The sequence below is a fragment of the Diceros bicornis genome, chromosome 28 (assembly GCF_020826845.1).
Source record: "Diceros bicornis minor isolate mBicDic1 chromosome 28, mDicBic1.mat.cur, whole genome shotgun sequence".
NCBI classification, from domain to species: domain Eukaryota; kingdom Metazoa; phylum Chordata; class Mammalia; order Perissodactyla; family Rhinocerotidae; genus Diceros; species Diceros bicornis.
Window position 1 is genome coordinate 11170191 of NC_080767.1, and position 6344 is coordinate 11176534.

Below are 6344 nucleotides of genomic sequence, written 5' to 3' on the forward strand. Positions count from 1 at the left end.
CGAAGGGCAAAGGGGGAAGTGAAGATGGCATTCAAGGTGAAGAGCGAAGAGCTGGTCATGTAAGAGGGGAGGAGGAGATGGAGAACGGTCAGCCAGCTCTCCTTCCATTTCCATCTTGGCCTGCAGGGGAGGCAGCATTTCCGCTGCTCCCACATCCTCTACCTTTATTACAACTTCTTCCTGAGGGAAGAGGAATTAATTACTCAAGCGCTCAAAGCACAGGGAAATTACCAAACACGTTTAACTAGAGGATGGTCTCTAAGCTGATGTTCTCTCTTTTGCAATTACAGTCCCCTTATTGTAGTACACCGGGTCAGGGCCCGGCTGTTCTCTCTTCTACATTTGTGCCTCTGCATAAATTGCGTCTGGTCTGTTCCAGATCTTTCCATCACTCCTGAGTGGTGGAAGCCTTCTTTAGGTTTCCAGGCCGAAACGGCATAATCTGATTTGGCTTAACAAAGATCTCTGCCCTGGGAGAGAATTGGGTGCTTACTTATCAGTTAATAAAAAGGTATTTTATTTTCCATTTGGTTATTGTTCTCACGTGAATATTCCTCAATTAGGAATCTCTGAAGAGGTCTGAATGGTAGGATTTCAGCCCCTAAACTGAAACTCTGACACCCCCATAATTAATCCCAAACAAGGTCCAAATCCAAAGGGAGCCCAAAAAAGAGGCAAAAATGGTATCCAAGACAGAGGACTACAACTAGGATCAAGGTGACAGGAGAAGTTCAGAGGGTAAATAGAAAGTGGAAACGGGCTCCCTTTGAGCTTCATCTGTGGGTGGAGAGGAAACTGTCATTCATCCCTCCATCCACTCAGCCATCCCTCCATCCATTTATCCATTCATCCATCTATCCACTCATTAACACATTTCTGAGTTCCAGGCACTGGGCTGTAACTTTATGATACAGCAGTAAGCAAGTCAGACAATCTGAACGAGGATTGGAAAAAAAATGGGTATATGTGAATTTATCATGAAAAAGGGAAAAGAAGACTCAGAATGGGGAGATGGCACAGCATTCCCTCCTCACCCCTACTCTTATACTATGTTGAAGCTCCTTTAGAAAGAGAAATTAGGACTGGTGCTTACTCATGAGAAAGTTTTTGGGACTCTGGGCATAAGAAGTACTGATTCAAAGATCAGGTGACAAAACAGAGCACAGAGCTAGAGGGAGGGTCATTGTTTCCAATTTTTCCTAGGACCCAGCGCTGACCTGTAAACCTGTAAACCTGTGGCCGTAAAGGAGATATTACTAGTATTCACCAAAATCTGTTCTCCTTCCCTTTCATGTATGTGAAAGACCTCTCTGCACTTTGGGCCCTCCTGCAGTCGAGGGGGCCATGGCTCTGGCCATTTGCTGTTGGGAGCAGAGAAGAGCTGGTGAGTAACCACTAAGCCCTCTATCTGTGAGTATCTCTTTAAGCCTCCTTGGTTGACCAGGGAGGTTTCCTGCTCCTGATGGACTGTCAAACATCGCTCAAATGGCTAGAAATTTCAAGATCTTCCTAGGATTCATGTCAGACTCACTTCTAAATTTCCAGGGATACTGAGTTTTCTCAGTGAACATAATTTGATTTCAATTTCATAATTTTCTCTTGAAACTGAATACAGACGGGAAAATACTTTCTAATGCAGACATATTAAGGTTTGCATGCCAAAGAGAGTTTCAGAAATTTATAGCACGGTTCATAGTGTACATCAAAATTCATGTGACGACTTTCCAAAATTGTGAATTTGGAGAGAAATAAAAAGCTCTTCATGTGCCCCAAATTAACAATTCAGGACTGTTCAATAATAGGTAGAAAGCATAACCTTCAGATGTCATACATCTTCTTCGTGGCTAACAAAAGCCCCATCTTGGCGCTGGCCCGGTGGCGCAAGCAGTTAAGTGCGTGCGCTTCACTGCGGCGGCCTGGGGTTCGCCGGTTCGGATCATGGGCGTGCACCGACGCACCGCTTGTCAAGCCATGCTGTGGCGGCATCTCATATAAAGTGGAGGAAGATGGGCACGGATGTTAGCCCAGGGCCAGTCTTCCTCCGCAAAAAGAGGAGGATTGGCAGATGTTAGCTCAGGGCCGATCTTCCTCACACACACACAAAAAGCCCCATCTTGGTTGGGTGGTGGGTAGAGAGCCCTTGAAGTCAAGAAAGATAGGCCCCCACCTAAGCCACAACGGAATGAATTGCGATTGGGTTTATCCCATTTCCCTTTGCCTGTGATTGTTCTAGGAGTGGGCCTATGGCCCATATCTGGCCAATGAGACAAAAGGAGAGGTCTTCTGGGAGACTTCCTGAAATTGTTCTTCCTGGAGAAAAAACACAGAACTTCACAAGGAGAAAACTTTTCACCCCAGCCTCCACCTTCCTGCTTTGAATACAGCCCTGTGAGGACTTGTATTTGAAGTACAGTAGCATTGAAGTGGCAAAAGATGGCAGAAAAGGATAGACAAGTGTCTGGGTCCTTGACGACATTATTGTGCTGCTGACTGCCTTCTCCAGACTTCTTATTAGGTGAGAATATTAAACGTCCTTATGGCTTAAGGCCCTGGGAGACTGGATTCTGTTATTTGCAGCCGAATGCCTCTTAAAGCTACAATCATCTCATGTGCTGAAACTAACCTGCAAAATTTACAACATACTTCCCCAATACATGAGGAGAATGTACAAAAGCACTCCAAACATCTCTTTTAGAGAAATAGGCTGATAACACCATTTTTTCTTTCCAATTGAGCTATCCCATTTTGGCAAGCGAAATCAGAATTTTCATATATAAAGCAACCTTACCATATCCTTATTGGCTGGTGGTTAGAACTACTAGCTCCTGAATGCTTTCTCATCAATGTTAACAATTACATTTGCTAAAAACTCAGGCCTTTCTCTTATTGTTTTGGGTTATTGTGCTTGGTTCATTCCTATGGGGGAATCCTTGAAGGTAAGGATTAGAGTAGATGAAGAGTTTTGAACAATGGTTGTGGATTTTGAACATCCACTGTTTGTGGAGCAGCAGTTTGGCCAGCTGTCCTTAGAGCGAGACTAAGGATTTTGCCAACACTGTTTCAATGTGGATTAGTAAAAAGAAAAAAATTTAATTTTAAAAAGGGATGGGGGCCAGCCCAGTGGTGTAGCAGTTAAGTTCACCCCTCTGCTTCAGTGGCCCGGGGTTCACAGGTTCGGATCCTGGGCATGGATTTACGCACCATTTATCAAGCCGTGCTGTGGCAGCGTCCCACATACAAAATAGAGGAAGATGGGCACGGATGTTAGCCCAGGGCCAATCTTCCTCAGCAAAAAAGAGGAGGATTGGCATGGATGTTAGCTCAGGGCTGATCTTTCTCAAAAAAAAAAAAGTAAGGGATGAGTCTCTTCTGGCTTGGGGATCCGTATGGAAATATTGATGAGAATAGGTAGAAGAAACAATGTGGCCCTCAGTTAAAAATTCTTCAGAGTTCAAAGGAGAGTGCTCGCTCACAACTTGTGCTGGGTGAGCTAGTCATCCTGTGAGAAGGACAGAAAGCTCCAGGAGACTGGATCCAACTGCAGTCAGCCGTGGAGATGAGCCATGGAAAGAACACACTTTACACAAGAAACCCAAACGCCACAAGAATGAGTAGGGTGATGAACTAGCAGGAAAGCTTTGGGGAAGGAGACTCACCTTGAGGGAGCAAGGACCAGGGTGACCCTCACAATCCTCTCTCCATTTGAGGATCAGCAAGCTTGTGTCGGCAAGATGGGATGGACAAGAATACAGATTGGGTGTGGCTTTTCTGGATTCTTTTTTGAGAAAAGTATGGCAAGTTGCTGCCAACAAGGTATGTCATCCTCGGGCAAGCAAAGTTCTTTGGGAGTCAATTTTCTTTTCAAAGTGAGTATTTTTAATTCATTTTCAGAAAAAAGATTTCAAATGAATTTGGATTACAAAACATGACATTAAGAGCTTTGTTTTTCTGGAAATGCAAGGAAAAAAAATAACCCAATTATTTGAGGATAATTTTCTGGATCTTCCTCTTTCATCAAAAGCTGTATATCTTCTCCCCAGAGCACCTGTGCTGAGAGCCAACTCACACTCTTTTATCTCCCTGTAGCAGGGACAGGCTAACTCCCCTCCACCCCTACTCCTCACTTATTTCTGTAAATAAATGTTCATGTCATGTTTCTTTGTTAGTTCGAGGCTTCTTTGGTGCACCATGTTGTCTTCAGCAAGAGAGGTTGCAGAGGAGTTGAGGAAGTTGGGGTGCTCTGGGACAATTTATAGATGGCACCCCGTGACCCTGCAGTCCTAGGACTTACCACACTGTACTAACTCCCCCACCGGGTGCCAAGGTCCTGAAAGGAGGAAAGCACGTCTTATTCGCTGACCTTTGTGTCTCCAGCTCCCAGCACAGGGCAGTCACCCAGTAGGCACTCCATAAACGTACACTGATACGTGAGACATGACACCTGGTGCCTTTTATAGAACAAAAATGATTTGTCCTAAAGGGTTCCTGAGATGCAATTCTGAATTTTAATGTCTGTCTGCCTTAGTGTGAGGATTAACGTGTAACAATAATTTAAGTGTGACAATAAGGGATTAATTTGGCCGAAACAGTTCTTTTCTTCCTTTGGTGTTAACTGGTAAAATGAAAGATAATGTGGTTCTAATCTCTTCAAAGCCTTTTCTGTTTCAAATATGGGAGTGTGTTTCTGCAGATTGGGGCATTTCAGCTAATAGTTTAGCTAGATTAAAACAGACAAAAGCGTGAGTCATCTGAACGAATATTGCTAATATGATTTCGGCATTCATGAAGATGGGGAAAAACTGCTAAATTTAGATTTACGTATGATTAATTTGTTTGATGTAGTTCCTTGCAGAAAAATATGCAAACTAAGAATTTGAATGTGACAAACACCATTCTTGTTTAATAACTTTAAAAATATAGAAGCTTTTTCTTTTACTTGTTCAGAAGAGGGAGAATACTCCATGTGTACATTCCAGGAAGAAGATAGAATCCGGCCTCTTTTATCATTAACTTCATTGGATGGGGACCTGGATGGAAGCCAGGCTTCTTTTGCTGAACCCCGCTGGCTGTGGATTGCGGATGTATTGGGGCTGGAAAGGGATATGGTTGAGAAGGACAAGAGGAACTGCCCAAACGTATTGCTAGAAAGAAATCTACACAGACTGGTTGACCTGTGTTTCAAAAGTGTGTGTTAACCGATTGTACAAGTAACCATGGTCTCAGGTCTCTGGGCCACGGCAATGCCAGGGTTTACATCTTTTTCTGGATAAAAACAAACTGAGGTGGGGTACATCCTTTGTCTGACGTGTTGCCAGTGCATAAGTTTTGTGGAGGACTCAACTTGCTCACATTCAAACAAAGCTACACTAACAAAATATAAGACACTAAAAGTCACTTACCAGAAAAATGATCGTTAGAGAGCTTCCTGTCCTCCCATCCCTTCCTGTCCCTCTGGGAATGGTTACCTCTCTATTCTTGGTTTGTGTTAAATCATATAATATTTTGCCAGAGGCCACCCCTACCACCCAGAGCTACACGGTCAGGCTTAAACCCTCACTACTCACTGAGATGACTTGAGAAAGTTCACTGGGACAGTGTGGGGATCATTCTTTCACTCTTTTTCTGGCCTCTTGGCCTCAAAGTCCTAGAATAGGCTGTGCAGCCTCCACGGGTGGTGCTCATGTCTAGATGATGCCCACTGGCAACACCACAAAGATGCAGTAGTTGCAGCCCGAAGGAGAAAACCCAGCCTTCCCCTGAAAGTAACACACAGGGACCCCGTCACACACACACTGAAAACAAAACCACCACCACAACAAAGAAAACAGTCGCTGTGTGGCAGTGCAAAAGGTTCTCTTTGCACTTGCCATTCGCTCTGCCTGCAATGCATGTACAACACTTCTTTTCACAGGGGTCAAAATTGTACATCATAACCAACCCTACTACCTGGAGCTCACTCTTTGTTCCCCCAGTCCCATTTCTCTTCTCCTATTGTAGGCAGCTCCACTGTGGATTCCTTTATTCTTCCTTCCCTTCCCTTCTGTCTTTCCTTTCTTTCTTTCTTTCTTTCTCTTTTTCCTTCTTTCCTTCTCTTTTCTTTGTCTGTCTGTCTGTCTGCCTTCCTTTCTGTCTCTCTCTCATTTCCTATTATGTGTCAGGTACTGTTCTAGGTTCTGGGGACACAGCAGTGAATGAAACAGAAGACTTTTGATATTGTGGAGCTTATATTCTGTGGGGCAGAGATGGAGGAAAAAACCCCAAAATAAGAAATAAGGGAATTTCAGGTAACAACAAGAGCTTTGAAGGGAATCAAAGTGGGTAACGTGATAGAGGGGCTGGGGGTA